Raw genomic sequence first — 19,874 nt, 5'->3', positions numbered from 1 at the left:
TGAAGATATTTTGGATGGAAAATTTTTTGAAGGTTTTTAAAGCAAAGTCAATTTACTTAAAAGATAGAGGGTTATTCATATACTCTCTATTTGAGTAAGCTTTGGTGATTTGAGTTTTTTTTAAGGAACTTCCCTGTTTCACCAACTTGTCAAGTTTATTGGTACAAAATTTCTCATAATATCCTCTTATTATCCTTTAAATATTTATAGACTCAGTAGTGAGCTGCTTTTTTCATTTCTGATATTGACGATACATGTCTTTTCTCTTCTTTCCTGAGAAGTCTTGCTAAATGTTCACCAATTTTATTGACTCTTCTCTAAAAAAGGTTTTAGTTTCACTGAATATTTCTATTGTTTTTCTGCTTTTTATTGCAAAATGATTGATCTGTTGCTTATTGTTTCCTTTTTCTGATTACCTTAGATTAAATTTATGCCTTTCTTACTAGTTTTTGAAGAGCAAGTCATCAATTTGAGATCTTTTTTATTATTTCTGATTTTTTAGTGCTATAATTTTCCCTGGTTATACTGCTTTGTACTGCTTTAGCAGCATTCCGCATACTTTGATATGTTGTGTTTCCATTTTAATTCAGTTCAAACTATTTTCTTGTTTCATATATATATATATATGGTTAGTGGATTTTTGAGGAATGTGTTACATAATTTCCAAATATTTATAGTATTTCTAGGGATCATTTTATAGTTGTTTTCTAACTTTATTATAGCCAGAGAACATGCTTACTTTGACTTTTAAATATATTGAGACTTGCTTTCTGGACCAACATGTAGGTAATCTTAGTGAATGTTCCCTGTGTACTTGAGAAAAATGTATATTATACTGTTGTTGAGTGGAATGTTCTACAAATTGTAACAGCATTCAGTTGGTTAATAGTATTTTTCAGTTCTGTATTGTTACTGTATTTTATTTGTTCAATCAGTTATTGAGGGAGAAGTATTGAAATATCTGACAATAATGGTAGATTTATTTATTTTTCCCTGTAATTCTACCAGTCCTGGCTTCATTTATTTTGAAGCTTTGATATTAGAAACATCAAAGTTTAATATTGTCATGTCCTTTTGTTGAATTGATGTGATTATGAAATGATTTTAGTTTCCTTGGTTATGTTCTTTTCTCAGAAACCAACTTACTCTGAAATATAAGTATTTAATATTTAGTTATATTTACTCTGAAATATAAATATTTTATATAAGTATAAAATAAATATTAAGGATTCTATATTCCTTTGATTAGTGTTATTATGATAAGTCTTTCATCCTTTTAATTTTAACCTATCTTTGTCTTCATATTTAATGTGTATTTCTTGTAAGCAGTTTAAAGTTAAATATTACTTTTTTGGTCAATTGTGCTTATCTCTACCTTTTAATTGGAATTTTTAGACTATTTTTGTTTAATGTAATCATTACCCTTATTAAATTTTAGTTCATCATCTGCTCTTTGTTTTCTCTATATTCTGTATGTTGTTCCTTTTTTTCTGTTTTTTTTTTCTGTCTTCTATTTGATTGACTATATTTTATACTCCATTTATGTCCCTTTTTTAGGTTATTAGCTATGACTCTTTGCTTCATTATTTAATAATTGCCTTATGATTTAGGTAATTGCCTTATGTCTTTAACTTTAAGAATCTTACCATAGTATACTTCTATTATTCTTCTCCTATACATAGTCTGTTGTTTTAAGTTTCATATGTGTGTGTGTGTGTGTGTAATAAAGCCCACATTTTTAATTATTTTTGTTTAAAAAGTACATTCTATTTTTATTTTTATTTATTTAAGAGAGAGCACAAGAGCAAGAGAAAGAAAGAGAGAACACAAACATGGGGAGGGACAGAGGGAGAAACAGGCTCCCTGCTGAGCAGGGAGCCCAAGGTGGTTCTGGATCCCACGTTCCTAGGATTATGACTTGAGCTAAAGGCAGACCCTTAACCAACTGATCCACCCAGGTATGCCAAAGTGTATTCTATTTTTTTTTTTTTAATTCAATTAGGTGTAGTTTTCAACAAGCACATTCTAATTTAAAGGGAAATACTAATAAAAAATTCTATTTATCCATGTAGTTATCTTTCCCAGTGTTTTTCATTTCCTTGTATAGATACAGGATTTCTTCTATCATTATTAAAGCTGAGTGAATTCTTTTTAACATTTCTTATAAGTCAGATCTGTCAATAATGAATGCTAAATGAAATAAGTTAATCAGAGAAAGAATTATTTTATGATCTCACTCATATGTAGAATTTAAGAAACAAAACAGAGGATCATAGGGGAAGGAAGGAAATAATAAAATGAAATCAGAGAGGAAGACAAACCATAAGAGACTCTTAATCATAGGAAACTGAGGGGTGTTGGAGGGGAGAGAGGTCCAGAGATGGGGTAACTGGGTGATGGACATTAAGGAGAGCATGTGATGTAATGAACACTGGGTATTAAATAAGACTGATGAATCACTGAACTCTATGTCTGAAATTAATAATATACTATATGTTAATTGAATTTAACTAAAAAAGTAAATAAAATAATTCAGTGCTTCAGCTTTTGTATACATGCAAAAAGTTTTAGTTAAATTTTGTTTTTGAAAGATATTTTCATACTGAATATTCAGTAATTTGACAGATTTATTCATTTAGTACGTTATTTGATCGATTTATTCATTTGGTACTTTAAAGATTTCATCATGCTGTGTTCCTGGTATCATTGTTTTTGGTAAGAAATCTGCCACATCCTTATCCTCGTTTCTCTGCATATAGCATCTTTTTTTCTTTTTGGGTGCTTTTAAGATTTTCTCTTTATCCCTGGTTTTGAACAATTTGGTTGTAATGTGACTTGGTATGTTTTTCTTTGTTTCTTATGTTTAGAGTTTGTTGAGCCTTCTGGATCTGTAGGTTACAGTTCTCATCAATTTTGGAAAATTTTCAGTCACCATTTCTCCAAAGTATTTTTCTTTTCACCCTCTTTCTCAATAGCTTCATAGACTCCAATTATACACATATTGGGACATTATTCCCCCAGCTAATTTTCTATTCACTTTTTAAATAATATTTTTCTCTGTATATTTCATTTTGGATTTTTCTTATTTCTGTGTCTAGTACAAATTCACTAATTTTTTTTTCTTCTGCTATGTCCTATCTGCTGTTAATTCTATATAGTGCAATTTCATCTCTGATGTTACAGTTTTCATCTTTAGGAGGATGATTTTGTTTTTTATTTTTCATATATTTTTCCATCTCTTTTCCTATAATACAGTTTAAAAACTATCTTAACATATTTATCTGCTAATTCTAACATCTGTGGAAGTTCTGGGTTGTTTTGTATGATTTTTCTCCTAATCCTAGGCCACATTTTTCTACTTCTTTGCATGCTTAGACATAGCTGATTGGATGCCAGACATGATGAATTCTATTTGAGTGTCCAATATGTTTGTGTTCTATAAATATTCTAGAGCTTCATTCTGGAACACAGTTAAGTTATACGAAAATAGTTTGATTCTTTCAGCTCTTCCTTTTAAAATTCATCAGTCGAGACTGGAACAGTACGTAATCTAGGACTAAGTATTCCCTACCACTCAGACAAGACGCTTCTGAGTATTCCATTCAAGGCTTTATTTATTATGAAGTTTTCCATGTTGGTTGGAAGGGATAGGCATTATTCCCAGCTCTGAGTGACTATCAGAAATTATTACCTCAAATGCCTTTGGGTCCTTCTCTCCCCAGCCATAGGTAGTGTCTTAAATGACCAATACGCAGCTGAATATTAGAGGATAATCCTTTATGGGTATCTGGAGTTCTCTCTCTGTATCTTGCTCCTCTTTGACTCTATTTTACAGATTTTAGCCACCTTCTTCTCTTCAGATGCTTACTCTCATCTCTCAATTCAAGGGGTTTGCTGGATTGGCCTATCTTCCTCTTCCCTGGAACATGTCTTGGAAACATTTTCAAGCCAGTAAGCTAGGGCAACTGTAGGACTTACTTCATTCCCCACCCCCCATCTTTCAGGGATCACTGTCCATTATTTGATGTTCAGTGTTTTGAAAATCATTGTTTCCTATATTTCTCTATTTTCGTTTGTTTCAATCACAGTAAAGCTGGTTCCTGTTGCTTCTCCTCAGTAAGAGGTAGAAGGCTTATGTTGACCACTGAGTCATTATTTTTTGTTCCATGGCTTTCTCATTTGTATCTCAAACAGAGCATAGAAATAAACAGTTGATGGTTCATCCAAATTTTCACAACATGAAGACCTGGGAGAACTGAGAATTATTAAGTTGACTGGCTAACTGTAGATAAAATCTATAATTTGTAATAAAAATTATTTAGGGTTCAGAATAATTTAGTTTGGCTAAAGTAATTCTAATTTGAATTCAGTGACAGTTTTTCAAGTGATTTTGCTCTTTTTGTTACTGGATAAGTTGGTGTGATTCCAAACATTCCATAATGGCTTAGCAGAACCAAATCCAGTAATTATCTCAGTGATTTTAGCCTTATACTTAGGGATACTAAGGTGTAACATCTATAGAACAAATTAGTGGGTTAGAGGAATATAAAAGCCACTGAAGATCTATACCAGTCAGTTCACCATTTGATTTTTCTTGAAAGCAACATAGCCACAGCTTTACTCTCCTTGTTCCAGGAACATATACTTACTTTTCTCTATTATTTTATCTTTGAAGATACAGCTAAATAAGAAAATTGTCCTGCTCATTTAAAATATTTTCTTCCTCTTCCCACATTCCAAAATTACATAATGTTTTCCATTATTCTTAATCCCATGACTTAAACAACTGTTGTGATTTCATAAGTGGAAGCATTTGACTACAGGTGGGGATTAATTTGCAAAGGCAGGAAAACTGTTGAAAACAAAGAGCTAGTGTCCAAGTAAATATCTCTTGAGAAATTAGGAAGTACAAGCTACATTGCACGAGAGGAATTGTTACTCAGTATTATGGTTTAAAGAATTCCAGGTGGTCTGTGTGGGTCATAATGCTAGGTTTTCATCTTGGAATAATCTTTGTTCTTTCCAACACTGTTTTTTTTTTCTTTTTTCTTTTTTTTAACCAGTGTTTCTCCTATAAGTGCTAGAAAGTTTGTTCATATAAGCTTATTAAGTATGTAGCTATATAACACAAAATGAAAAGTGAAAAGGATCTGTTGAAGAAGCATTATTTTCTATAATGTATAGACATAAATTAGGCAAGAGAATTTTGGGGGTAATGATGGGTAAAGCAGGGGAGGTCACCTGGATCAGTGCCTAATTCTCCATTTTACTTTCTTCCTGTGTATATAACTCTCGTCTCTACAGGTTGAAACTTTAGTGTACGTCATTTTTTTTTCCCATTTTTGTGTTTGTGGGGGAAGGAAAAGGTATTAAAGTCCTTTCTCCTTTGGTGGAGAAGGCACACTCTGTTGGTAAATTGTACACAGGAGATCTCGAGAGATACTGTTTAGGTATCAGGATGATATATATCACTATATGAGTGGCTGAGAATGATAAGCAGGATAAGAGAGTAGCCTCTAAGAACCGCTTTTTGTCATGTATCAAGATAGACTGTACAACTCACTTTATAATAGCATTTAACAAATCCTGCTAAAAATTTAAATAGCCTATTCTCTTCAAGACTAATGAGCAAGATTTACTTAGCTATTTTAGCCAATTATGTCATACTCTATATAAACCTTCCATTCCTTTATATTTCCCAAAGAATAAACTCCTTGGCATACCATGGCCCCTTTCATAATCTTATTCCAATTTACCTCCCAGGCCCCATCCCTCCTTGCATCTTCTTCTTCAGTTGCACCAAACAGTGACCCTTCCTGAAATACGCAGTTTTATGCTTCTTCCCTCTTACAATCTTTTTTCTACCCAGACATTTTTATCTCTTCCTTGCCAACTGTATTCTTGTTCTTCCTTCATGATCCACACTGAATCAAATGTCTTATCTTTCTTGAAACCATTCTTTTTTTCTTTTTTCCCCTAAGTAGGCTCCCCACCCAGCTCAGAGCCCAACATGGGGCTCTAACTCATGACCCTTAGATTAAAACCTGAGCTGAGATCAAGAGTCTGACACTTAACTGACTGAGCCACCCAGGCACACCTTCTTTGAAGCCATTCTTAGCTCTCTTAGGAGGAGCCAAATCTTCCCCTATTTGTACACTTTCATAATATAATTTAATGCATGTCATTGACTATCACCTCCAGGAAAAACATAAAGTATCTCTGTCATCATAGCTAACATAACTGCTGCAGATAGGCCTTAAGTAAATGGGTAAATGAAATAATGAAGCTAATGAGTATTTCTTTCACACATGGAGATACCACTCAGAGTTGATAGTATTCACCATTCTCTTTTCACATGCAAAGAATGCACTGAGCTTATCAATAGGGAATGTTCTAATTCGTTTCAGAAGGATTTTTGTTGCATTGGATAGACAATACCAGCCTAGAAGTGTTGATGTACTGTGTCTTTACAGGTTGGCTAGAGGGAGTGAAGCAAAAAAAACAACAACAACAACAAAAAAAAACACAGAAGCAGAGATTGCTGATGTTCAGTTAACCACTGACTCCATACTACAAACAGAAAAAAGGAAAAAAAAAGTGTCAAAGCAATGGAAACTTCATGTCAGGGAGCGGGGTAGTCATGATCTTATTTATTGTCTTGACCCTTAATCAAAAACTTTGTAAAGTTGTTCTAGTAGTAAGCTCCTAGTTATTAATGCAATGATTACAAGTAAAAAAGGAAAAAAAAACAAAAAACAACGAAAAAACGACACTTACCAGCAGTTAGACATAACTACAACCACCTGGACTAATCCCTTTACTACTTTCCTTTAGTATTTCCACTATCACTTACAGCTTCTCAAGAAAAAAAAATACTCTTATAGTAGAATTATTGAAATTCACCCATCAGGTAATATCCATGAATAAACAACAAATGATTTTTTAAAGTCATTTCTGTTCTCAATGCTTTATTTAAATAAATGACAGCTACTTGTCATGAGTATTAGTATATCAAAATTTTGTTGTTCGGCCTAGTAAATAAGTGATTTAATTATGTTTTATATTTTGTTTGTTTCTAAGGCTAAAAGAACAAATAAATACAGTATGTCTGAAACATACAAGATCTGTAGTGAAAGCTTACAAAGTGTCTGAATGAAAAAAGGCCTGCTTTCATTCTTTTTTTTCTTATTTCTGTTCTCTAGCTTGAAGAAACAATGAAATTAAGCTAAATCGAATTTATTTAGTAAAGTTCACCTGATATGTTAAAGACCGATCTTCAAGTTTAATCTTTCTAACTCTGGGCCTGGCCCTTTGAGACTATTACCATCTCTCACATGTCCCCTTTATGTAGAGAAAAGAGAAAAAAAATGCATGAGACAACTGTGAAATATTTTGCAAGATTTTAATATTACTAGAGTGAACTTTCATTCCTTTTGTTTAGCGGCCAGCTGTAGCTGACACAAATATATAGCTGCTAGCTGGTAGCCCACCCTCAGAGTGAGATTTTATATAAGGATTTATTTATGGCTAATTTCTTTATCTTTATATTGAATATCATACTTGGTAGTATCTTTCAGCTTGTAATTATTTTTGCTTCACATCAAAGAACAACGTTAGAAATTAAAGTCCATTCACTGTCGTGTATGAGTCATAGCCTATGATGCGGATCTTATAAAAGATGCTCATTTTTCTTTCTTATCCATAACCCCCTCCTCTTTCTCTGTTCCCTGAGCCTGTCTACCCCCACCTCATTCAGAAGGCTTGGTACTTTTGGTATTAGTAAGTCATACTAATGACTTACTAGTCATTAGTCATACTAATATATATTAGCAATATAGACATGTCAGAGAAAGGAACTTTTTCAGGCTCGTCATCCTGATCCACAATCCAAGGAAACTTCAGTTTCTTTGCCTCCCAGGGTTGTCTTAACAGTTGAATTGTTTATGTCGACCTCCTAAAGCTCTTGCTGAATAAGAAAGACACACTTGGTACCAAGCTGCCTTTCCTTTCCTTGGTGTGGAATCCTATAGCACTGTGAAACTTATAAATAATTGAGTTATTTTTAAACCACTGGATGTTTTCCAGTCACTCTATTTCACACTGGATTAATTATGTAAGAAAACTGAATTGTTCCTCACCAGTGTTACAACTTTTAAAAACAACATGCTGTTTAAATTCAGGTTTGGCAACTCTGGCCCGAAACCCCTCAAATTTATGGTACCACACCCATAGCATAATAAAACCTTTAGTGGTCCTTTGTCTTTTAGCTTGCCTTCTATTTTTTCTCAAGGGTGTTTTATGCTGGAAGATGCAAACAAAAGTTGTCCAGATGTTATTTGTATCAGAGCAGGATTTCAGTCCAGCTATCTGTGCTTGCAAATGTTTATTTTAATGGGTTATTGTGCAATCTTGCTATGTAGACCTTCATGGCCTTTATATGCATGTTCTCAGCAATGCCAGGACATTGTTTTTTAAAATATATCATTTTAGTCCAATTGAATGATTACTAGTCACTAGGGGAGCAAAAAATGTAACACCTGTAGAAACATAGAGTATATTTTTGCCAATGCCCCTATGTTGACACTGTGCAAACTGCCTGCTTATGAAACCATGACCAATGGGCTTTAGGTAAGCAGGAGAAAGGTGTGGTCCAAGCCCTAGCAACAGTCCAGCCCTGAGACAAAGTTACACAGTTACACTGCTGCAGTAAACATACCAAGGGTGTCGAAAAAAACCCCAGCTGTTGCCCCATGCAGTCTGATGGAATGAAAGAGGAGCTTAGCTAAATCACCATGGTTTGAGCTGCGAGTTTATTTTAGCTATTATAACAAGCATGGGGCTGGGCTTATTATTCATTTTTAGAATTCTAATAAAATCTTAACTGATGTCTCCTTGATATTAAAGCAAATTGTTTACTCTGTATCTAAAAACATACATTGTGTTGGATGAACCAATTAACGGTGGAGAATTTCTAGTCCTTAAAATAAATTTTGAAACTAAATTACATCATACAAGAAAGATTTGGTTTTCCAGAAAGTGCTATATTTTAGAGGTACTAGTTTTCTCTAATAAACTATTTAAAATCAAAGGATATTTCTAATACACATGTGAAGGACACATTTTACATTCTCTGTTATTGAAAAAAACAAAAACAAAACAAACAAACAAACAAAAAAAACCGTTGAATTTAATCTTGGTTTTAGAAAAGACCCCTAAGAGGAAAATTATTTTAAGACCTGTAACATCAAAGACTTATCAGTCACAATGAAGTTTTCACTAGGCATTTCATTGACTTTTTAAGTAAAATATAAATATTTAGTTGAAAATAAAGCATAAGATAGTCTTTTTCAGTCAGCTTTGAGGTAAATTAAATGTTGGTATAGTTTTGTAGATACAAGCAGCCAGGAAAAAACTTGGTGATCCAGAAATTAGCATATTATGAGGAAAACAGTTTTTTAGAACTTTGGAAAGAGTTAGATTTTCCTTTATTTCATATGATGATATGTATATGTCAGTCAACATTGATTAATGACACTATCCCATTTTTGTCTAATAGTTTATCATTTAGACAGTGGACATTAACTCATGGCTTTACAGATTTGGATAGTTTATATAGTGTCATACTCTTATCACTCCCTGGAGTCTGAAATGTCCTCATTGCTGTCTTATTCTTCACAGGTGTGGACACAGTGCTATTTCTGTGAAATTCAGCCCCATGTACTCAAATGGCTAGTATAGTCAACTCATTAAATAGTCACGTGTTACATCAGTACCCAAAATATAGAACTTGCCTGAAATATTGATTAACCCCCTCAATTTCTCTATGAAAATAATGTACAAGAGCAGTTAAATATGGCACATTTTTGGTTGAAAACAAGAACACCAAAATTGGGGGGGGGGGTAATGCTGTTGCTTTCCCTCTGTCTGTCTAGGAAGCTCTATTGCTGCAGTAAAAACTCAGATAAATAGAATTCTCATGTCTTATTTTTGGTTGCCCCAGCAGCCAACCCTGAGATAAGGATGTGAGGGCAAGCCGTTTACTTGGAAGGTGCAGGAAACACTAATTGAAGGTGGCAGGATCGAGACTGAGAGAAGTGAAGTCATGCACCAAGGAGGGCTTTATTAGCCAGCTATCCCAGGGTGTGGCTGGCACTTGACACTGCAGAGGATCCTAGAATATAGTGGGAAACAGACATCAGAATAATCCTATCCTAGAGGTGAGGGAGCCGAGGTATTTATATACCATCTCCTTAGAGGCACTGAATGAAAGATTTATTGGGTAGAGGTGGGGCTGAAGGAGTGGAGTGGAGGCAGTGGTGGCAGTGTGTTAACTCCTAGTATTTCTGGGTGGTCGCAAGTGCACGGAATAAGCCCTCAAGCACACAGAGGCAAATGGGTGCAGGGGGAATTCAGCCAGATCATACCACAAAGTCTGCAGGATGAAGATGGGATACTGTGAGCGTCTTGTTACATTTGGCGAAGAAGACATTCTATGATTGGGGTTTCTAATTAGCTAAAGATTTAATTAAAAAGTATACTTTGATTCATGTTGCCAAAAATGACTCTAAAATATTTTTAAAAGTGTTTCCAGGTGAATTGCATGGGGAATATGATATATATCTTTCCTTGAAAGTTTGAGATCACATGATCCTGTGGTCCTAATCATAATGTCTCAAGAAAGAATATTACCCAAGGCAAAGTCCAATGTATGGGGAACACAGATAATTTTGCCCTCACCTCAAAGGAATGTTTCAGGAATTTATTCTAATTGAAAAACTAAAGCAAAATGTTCTGTGATTGGCCATGTTTTATTAAAAATAGACTATAACAAGAAAATTAAAAATCCTAATTAATTGAAAGGTGCACAATTAATTTCTGTTAGTCAAGGTTTTATTATGGTTACCAAAAGGAAAGAAGAGCTATTAATTCAAGAACTCATTCACCTATTTATCCAGCAACTTTTATAAAATATTTACCAAGTCCAGCAAATTATAAAATGAATAACATGAAGGTGCCAGGCAGTGGTCAAGGTCATTAGAACAGTTGAGACTTGATACTGAAATTCAGTTCTGCTGCTTTCTAGCTAGGAGTCTTCAAATAATTTGTCTTAGTTCTCGAGTCTCAATTTCTTCTTCTGTAAAATAAGAGTAGGTGAGTTAAGGAATTTAGGGAGATTATGTTTTCAATGAGCTTAAGAGCATGCCTGGCACATATGAAACACTCACTGATGTCATTTTCATAGGTGGTGGTAATGGGAATGCTAGGGTTGCTGCCATCTGAGCCCTCCCAATCAGCTAAAGGGGGCAGGTGTCTACAGGTAGTGTAGGGCAAAATGCAAGTGTTCTGCAATCACAGAGAATGAGCACAATTAGAGAAATATCTTCTGAGATATGTAGGTGGTTCCGGGAGGACAGAAAGATTTCTGATAGATGATTTTATGGGTCAGATGGAAGGAGTGAATATAAGTCAAAGCATAGTGTTTTAAGTGGACCTGGTGTGTCTGGAATGTTTGAGTATCCAGGGCCTGAGACACAGGGCTCAGGTAGTCATCTCTAAATGCTGGATGGTCCCATGCCTCAGTCCTTGAACTCCCCTTTCTTTCTACCCTCATTCCTTTAGGTGACCTTACCTATTCTTCATGGCTTTGATACTATCAGTTCACTGGTGAACTCTAAGTTTAAGTGGAAGAAAGCTAAATATAGGTTTTCAGATAAACCCTCTTCCCCAAACCTCCTTGTGCATTTCTACACAGACACTGGGATATCTAATGGGCTTCTCACAGTTAATATGCACAAACCCAATTCTTTATGTTTCCTCCTAGAGGTTACTTGTTTTCCCCATAAACTTTCACAGTTCAGGTAATGGAAATTCCATCCCACTGTCATTCAGATCCCAGCCATGGTATCCTCTTTCATTACTTTCTCTCTCAAAGCATGCATCTACTTCATTATCAAATCTGTTGTCTCAGATTTGAAAATATATCCAGAACACGACTTCTTCTTACCTTCTCTACTAATAGCATGCTGGTGTTCCTCCTGGATTATTTTTTTTAAGATTTTTATTTATTTATTTGACAGACAGAGATCACAAGTAGGCAGAGAGGCAGGCAGAGAGAGAGGGGGGAAGTAGGCTCCCTGCTGAGCAGAGAGCCCGACATGGGGCTCGATCCCAGGACCCTGAGATCATGACCTGAGCCAAAGGCAGAGGCTTAACCCACTGAGCCACCCAGGTGCCCCCCTCTTAGATTATTGAAATAGTCTCTCCAAACATGTTTCACTGCTTCCTGCTGAGAATAAATAGCAGCAAGTTTAATCCTGTTTGACTGAAGTATAGCTTGTTCCTCCTTTTCAGGACCCTGAAAGCCCCCTGGCCCTCATTTCATCCAGACTAAAAGCCCAAGTCCCTACATGTTCCAGAAGCCCCCCCAATGATCTCACATCTGTTATTTTGCTCTCATTTCTTTATTTCCCTCTTGATATGCCATTCCATTCCTACTGGGTTTCTTGTTCAACAGATAGGGCTTCACATTCTCATCTTGAGACTTTGGTTTGCCTATGTCCTACCTTAGCATCACACCCCCAGTCAATCTCCTGGACAGTGCCCTTACCTTCTTTAAGCTTTTGTGTAAAATTCACCTTTCTCTCTGAGGTTCGTACTGACCACCCTGTTTAATGCTGTAATCTGTACCCCTTCACATATGCTCACATTTTTTTCAGAATGAGTTTGCTCTACTTATATTTCCATACCTGTTATTGCCTTATAACTCAGTGTATCATTTAGTACTTTCATTTAATATTTACCTCTTCCCTGCTAGTAAGATACAGCACCATGAGCGCTGCTGCCATTGTGCATTCTGTTCAGATGTTTGCTGAAAGAGTGCTCCACACAGGAAGCTGTTTGAGAACAACAGAAGTGATGCTGTCTTCCTTCTCCTTTCTTCTGAAGTGCGCTTTCTCTCCATTAACAGAAACAGTCCCTTTAATCCACAGTTTACAATATTCCTAATCATTTAAAAGGTCTTGAATATAATTTCTGTACTTTAAAGTTTCTCTCCATTGGAAACTAGAATATGATATGAAGTAAAGAGCTGTTATTTATGATATACTGTGGGAGATTTCTTTCTGCAAAAATTATTACTGCTAGATCCATCTTAGGAAAAACACTAATAACATATTGAGTAATTCCAATATGGTGAGCATTGTATGTATTAATCCATTTAAATTCACAATATGAATGACCATTTTCTTCAATGATCTGAAAACTAGAGATCAGGCACATGTAGTTGTTTGCCAAGATTCACAACGTAATTGGGGTGGTAATCTGGAGCCAGCTTTTCTTCCTACTCCTTAGCTCTTATATTTGGTTGGCCACCTTGATTTGATACATGAGTCTCTATTGTATAGATATGAGAAAAATTTAAACATGCACAAATGTCTCTGAATCCAATAAATGAAGGACAAATGCTTCTTAATGAATGCATGTTTTTATCCAAGGAACTTTATTGTATTTTTATTTTTTTAAAAGGTTTTATTTATTCATTAAGGAGAGAGAAAGTGTATACAAGCAGGGGGAGCAGGAGGCAGAGAGAGAGAGGTGGGCTCCCCACTGAGCAAGGAGCCTGATGTGGGACTCGATACCAGGACCTTGGGATCATGACCCGAGCTGAAGGGAAATGCTTAAACGACTGAGCCACCCAGGCATCCCGATCATATTTTTCGTATTTATCTTGCTTTCAGGACACTGTGTATTGAGCAGCTCCATAGATAAAGAGGAAACTTCATTCCATATAAAAAAGATGCTGAGATTAAGCATCCCTATAGAAAAAGCCAACTAGTAAGTTATACTTAACTAATTATTCTAAGGAGGTTTGAACTGTCATAACTGTAGTGTACAGCTATACCACTTTTTTCAAAAACCTATTTAAAGTAGCATCTCATGATGTTTACTGACTAAAAGCGATCTTTCAAATATTTTTAGTTTTGATACTTTCTTGAATTTTTTTCAAAACTTTGGTCTGAGTTTTCACAAGAACTTTTTTTTTTATATTTTGTATCCTGTTTTTAAGCAAAATATTGGTTTTTTTGGTGTGTGTGTGTGTGTGTGTGATACCTTTCTCATTCTGTTGAAGTTAATGTTCATGATTTTAAAAGTTTCATTCACTCTTTTCCTAATTTATGTTTACTACATAGTGTGGCAGAAGCATCTGTTTAAATTCATCTCCACCGATTTTATTTTACATTTTCTAAACCCAGATTACTAATTTGTGTCATTTTCTTCACTCTCATCTGGAGAACTCTTCTTTCCCTTTTCCAATGCAGTAAGTAACTCTTGAGGAGGAAAAAAAAAAGAAATTCAAGTTCATTTAAGATCAAAGAGATTTTGTGTTTCTCATCTCTTTTGTCCCTGATCATTTATCAGCCAACAAGGAGGAGATCTAGCCCACAATCACTTTAGGCATAAACTTAGAAGCAAAGAAACTTACAAAAGAAAGGATCCTTTGTCCACAGAAGAAAGTCATATTGTCCATTTCTCTCATTTTAGAAGTGAGAAAAGTGAGGCCCAGAGAGTTTAAGTGGCTCCCTAAGGGCATGCTGCTAGAGAATACCCACGCCAGAACCAGCTTCGGGACTACGAATTTTGAATTCTCAAACATTCTATCTTATGACGTAGCTTTGCTGAGTTTTTGCAAGTAGGGGATTGATGCCATAAAGAAAACTTACTACTCTGTCACAGAAGCATAAGGGCATCAATATTCTAACTAAAGTCTCATTTTAATTTTTGGTGTTTCCCAAATTTTCATGTGAACACATTTCAGTTTGGGGCAGCAAAAAAAAAAATTTCTTCTGAAACTTCAGACTTATTTGAGAACGTTAAAATCTGAAAAGAGAAACTCATTTGGTCATTTTCAAATAAGATTCCATGTAACAATGGATGTGGCTTTTCTCCTTTTTATCTGCATACATAGTAAATAAACATGATGGTTAATTTCATCTGCTTCCCCTTTTAAGCCACACTGCAGAAAAGAGGCAAAAGAATGGGATGGCAAGATTTCCAACGCGGTAAGTTTGCTCATCCTTAGTTTATCTTCTGCAAATGAGCGTGTATAAAACAGTCCACCCGCTGTTCCAGTTGCTCCAGTTTAATGCACTTCCACTGAATAATCCTGTTAACCTAACCTTCAATTTGCTGGGGCCTGGACTCTGAACTACAGCTTACGAACATAGTTTAACAGCTGGTACAAGGGCTTCTTTTGAATTTTTAATCATATGAATTAAAGATTGCTAGAGATGCTTTTTTAGACTTCTCTTAGGAATGATCTAATATATAGAAAGTCAAGTATAGAGAAGCCCAAGGGAATGGAAGCACAAAGGTACTGGGCTTGGAGACAGTAGGCTGCACACTCTGCTCACCAGTTTGGTGAACTGCAAAGTGTTCATTAAAGATGGCATCTTAAGCAACCATAACATTATCAAATACTGTAGTGTCTTCATTTGTACAACATATATTTTGTAGTTACCTTCAGATACACACTAGTCAGAGAGAAGTGAGCATATATTTTGAAGACCCATTATTGCAAAACCTTAAATTGGTCCAAGGACAAATCAGAGGGTAATCACTATACTAAAGGATTATTTGATCATCATTATAGAATTTCCTAAAAACAACAGTGTTTTGCAAGTGATGAGATTTTTGTGAAATTTAGTGTACACTGAAATTAATTTAGTAAGGCATGACCAATAATCTTTAATTATTTAATTTAAATAATTTTAAATTATTAATAGTACTGTTATTTAATTTAAATAATTTAAAAAATAAAACAAGATAGGATAGAAAATGTCAGAATTCATCTCGTTTAGCATAAATTTTCATGTGACATTTTGTGTTAGTTATGTGTGTTTGTGAGTGTGTGTGTGCTAATAAACTGGTTTGCTGTTGTTGTTTTTTTCCTGTTTAATGACAGTTTGAAAAACACTAGCACAGGATAGATAGTTAAATTAGATTTCTACTTCCAAAATTCTTATTATTCCAATGTACCTTCTTAAGAATATAGTGAGCACATATAATCAGGTATATATGGAGTAATAATATTAACACACAGCAAAGTTCAATTCTCTGGTAACTTCAGAAAAATGCACCAAGTATGACAATTATCAATAATGTATAGTGATATGACAGAGGAAAAATACTTATTATTAGCATTTTTTAAAAGATTTTATTTATTTATTTGAGAGAGAGAGAGAGAGAGCACAAGTAGGCAGAGAGGCAGGCAGAGAGAAAGATTGAGAGAGAGAGAGAGAGGGAGAGAAGCAGACTCCCTGTTGAGCAGAGAGACCAATGTAGGGCTTGATCCCAGGACTCTGAAATCATGACCTGAGCCGAAGGCAGAGGCATAACCCACTGAGCCACCCAGGTGCCCCAATTTTTTTAGCTATAAACATGTTTGTGTGTGTACATTTTATTAAATCCCTTTTTCTATTATTTATCCCAGCCTGAGTTTCCTTACATGCTGAAAGTTGCAGGGAATATATTCTGTACAGCTAGACGTATTCTTGCGTACTATGTAAGAAGATTAGTGTTTGGGAGTTAAGACATTGTTTTGTTATTTAGCATTTCAAGTTTGCACACTTCCATACAGTGTAAGGACAACTATTCATCTATTAGAATCATCTACCCAAATATAGGTAAAAGGAAGGTAAACTAAAAGCAAACCAACAAAATCAGGGCATTAACCAAAATAAATCATGAGTCTTCCTCATTCATAAATCTGTGCATCCTCTCATAGACTTATTTCACAGTATGGGCAACACAAGGCTGTCTGGTTGTCTGGACAAGTACAACCAAGCTTTCTTCTCATAAACATAAATGATTTTATTGTATATATGTATATATGTGTTTATTGTAGACAATGTGTATATATGGGTTTGTTTTATGCCAATTCATCTCATCTTTTCAAGAACAAATAAGTGCATCTGTGAGAAGTTTGGGTCATATAAAATAACTTCAAAGATTGAGGAAGATGTTGTATTTAATTCTTTGGGATCAGTATAATTCTTCACATCCTAAGAATCTGTACATGACCCACTTAATTCCCTTTCCAATACTGTCTTCAATGAGACTAATGAGTAGAGAAATTTACCTTTTTTGGTGACTAAGTATAGGCTTTGTTTGCTCTTTTTTGTTTGTAAATAAAGCAAAGTGAGATGAGAACAAAGGAATAAATGAAGATGGCTCAATTCATCAAAAGGACACACAACTGGCCATAGAATAAGAAATGCATGGAGACAGTGGTTTCAGTAACTTATACAGCTCATTGTAGTGAAGCAGTAAGGCAAGAAGTAACTGAGGAGAACGGATTTTGGATGGTTTTTTAATACTTTTCTTACCATGTGATGAAATGGTTGCTTAAAGCAGCTGGCTGCATTTAATTATTTTTATTTCAATTTTATTTTTTTAAATGTAGTTACTTCATAGACACATATATTTTCCAACATCAACTCCTGAGTGGTATAATATAGAATGCCTCATTAGCAATGGAAATGGGCTTAAGTTTGTAGCAGGAATGTTCTGAATGTTTTTAGATGTGGAAGAAGCTAGCAGCAGAGATCATAGAACCTCTCCCTCCCCCCCGGAGAATGTCAGAACAAGTAAAAAATTTCTGTTTAATCCACAAATTTCACATAAGAGCTATCCTCGTTTACTGGTGCTGCTTTTACTTCACTAAGGTCTCCCCAACACTTGTTCTTCCTTCTGCTTTTCTTTACTTGAAGATGCCATGTAAGAAAACGAAAATGCCTCAGCTGGAAGGAGGATGTGGGTGCTGCTTGAGTACTTGTACTGGTATGTTTCTTTATCCACACTCTCCCCTGGGTTTCCTCATTGTCGTTTTGGGGTTGGATTATTTCAGTGGTTTTCAACCAACAGCATCAACACAGCCTGGGAACTTAATAAAAATGCAAGCTTTTGGGTCCCTTATCAAGTCAAGTGAATGAGAAACTCTCAGGGCTCAAGGGAAGGTTGGATTTCTATATACTCCAATATGAAATGTTCTATTATATCATCTTGAAGAATTCAACCCAATGTCTGGAAAACATGGCGAGATCACCACCAGCAATGCAACTGCGAAACCTGACAGAATTCCTTTCCTGGCCACGCGCACTGCTCACTACCACAGGTGTGTTTGAGCATCAAGTATCTGCTCATTCTTACTTATGCCAAAAGTCCCAACTCATCCCAGGTGGCTCAGCTAAAAGTGCATCCATTCAGTCAGCAAATATTGGTTGAATGCCTGGTGTGTGCCATCCACTGTGCCATGCACAGAGAACGTATTGTGAAGATGACTGTCATAGGTCCATGACATCGAATCCTCTGCAGAGATGAGAAGAGTATTTGGAGAGCTGAATCAGGAACTTTTTTTTGGTTGCTGATGTTACAATTAAAAAAGAAAAAAAAAAAAAAGGCTGTATATTTCGCATAGTTTACACCCTGCAGGTGAAAAAGCCTTTCCTATGAGAGAGGATGGTTGCATCCCCCGATGCAATTCTCTGGCTGACAGTATGTTTACTAAGAATGCTATCTTTAGGGCATTCTAAAGAAAGGCAAACTACAGTACCAGAGAACACAGCAGCTGGGACGTGTGCATGAGCCTCCAACTCCAGTCTGAAGGGTGAAGCTCAAGCCTCGGCCACAGCTGGAAGAATGGGGAGCAGAACACTGGCAACGGGCAAAATGGTTATTCATTTCCTCTCTTGTGATCTTTCATATTTCATTTTTGTGAATCTCAATACATAGTTGAGACTTTTCCCAGATTCACAATCAACCCTGATTATCTTTCTCCTCTCTCCACTTTTCCCTTTTTAGTTTCTTGGAAACTGTTAGAGGAAGAAGATTAAAAACTATCTGGCATGGAACATTCTTGCCTTTTTTTTTTTTTTTTTCCTTTTTAGATCACTTAGTTTTTGTCTAAGAATTGAGGGAAAGAGACAAAAGAGAATAAGACCAAGGGATAGGAAAGACAGAAAATTTTGTTTCGCTTCAAATATATTTTTCATCTCTGATCTCACATAGAAACTTTGCAGCGCGTTCAGTCATAGTATTTACATCGTTTTAAACAGGTAGTGATTCTTTTGGTGACAAAATTATTATACAGTGTTAATCCCCTCTTATGCTCCCAGGGTTTGGTAGCTTTTTATTTTCCTCCGAATTTAGTATGTTTGGACAATTTAATTTGAGTGAACAACCTAGTAACAATTTGACTGCTTGAAGCTGCTCCTGACTTTTTGCTTACCTGAGCTTACCTGAGTTCCAACTCTTAAAATCTCTACAATTATTCGCAACCCATACATGAAGCCAACAGTATCCGCATAATAGTTGAGGGCATACCGAGTACAGGACATTGAGAGGCACAGCTCACATTATAGCCAAAAAGCTCTATCTCCCTCAGGGACATTGTCTTTATCCTGAACAGAAGTTTTTGGTGGTCAGCCCCAAGTCCTACTCAGTTAAGAAATGTATAAATAAATTAAACATAAGTTAAAATTATGTGACTGTTCTGGAAAGACAAAAGCTTTAAGTCATGAGGGAGAGTGACTATAACAAATGTGGATTCAGAATCTCTCTGCACTATGTTCTGCAGTGCCCACCCCCCCGCCCGCCTCCCCCCCCACACATGCAGAGGCTAACAAATACTGAAAAATGCCAGAAGTCTGGAACAATGGGGTGGCTCTAATATTATTACATTCATTATGGATAATTGTTAAGGCCTGAAACTTGGATTCAGAAACAAAATACACAAAGGTAGGACTGAGGGTGATAGGACTTAACGACAGCAGTTGTGAAAGAGATTGAGGCATTTAGTTGACAATGAGCTCAGTAGG

General features: G+C 35.6%; 1 long non-coding RNA gene across 4 annotated transcripts; it reads left to right on the top strand.

Annotated features, from left to right (window-relative positions):
• Positions 1-1,928: 1,928 nt before the first annotated feature.
• Positions 1,929-18,270, top strand: LOC116866869. 4 transcript variants are annotated; one of them, XR_004382498.1, is made up of 4 exons: positions 1,929-1,958; positions 15,009-15,059; positions 17,580-17,838; positions 18,067-18,270. It is a non-coding gene; the product is annotated as an uncharacterized LOC116866869 (long non-coding RNA). The 4 variants fall into 4 exon arrangements; XR_004382497.1 differs by having other exon boundaries at positions 1,945-1,958; positions 17,462-17,838; XR_004382496.1 differs by lacking the exon at positions 1,929-1,958 and having other exon boundaries at positions 14,932-15,059; positions 17,781-17,838.
• The last annotated feature ends 1,604 nt before the right edge of the window (positions 18,271-19,874 follow it).

Source organism: Lontra canadensis, unplaced genomic scaffold, assembly GCF_010015895.1.
Source record: "Lontra canadensis isolate GAN:19392208 unplaced genomic scaffold, GSC_riverotter_1.0 scaffold11, whole genome shotgun sequence".
In the NCBI taxonomy this organism is placed as follows: Eukaryota; Metazoa; Chordata; class Mammalia; order Carnivora; family Mustelidae; genus Lontra; species Lontra canadensis.
The sequence above is the reverse complement of the archived record's forward strand: the minus strand, read 5'-3'. Positions and strand labels throughout refer to the sequence as shown.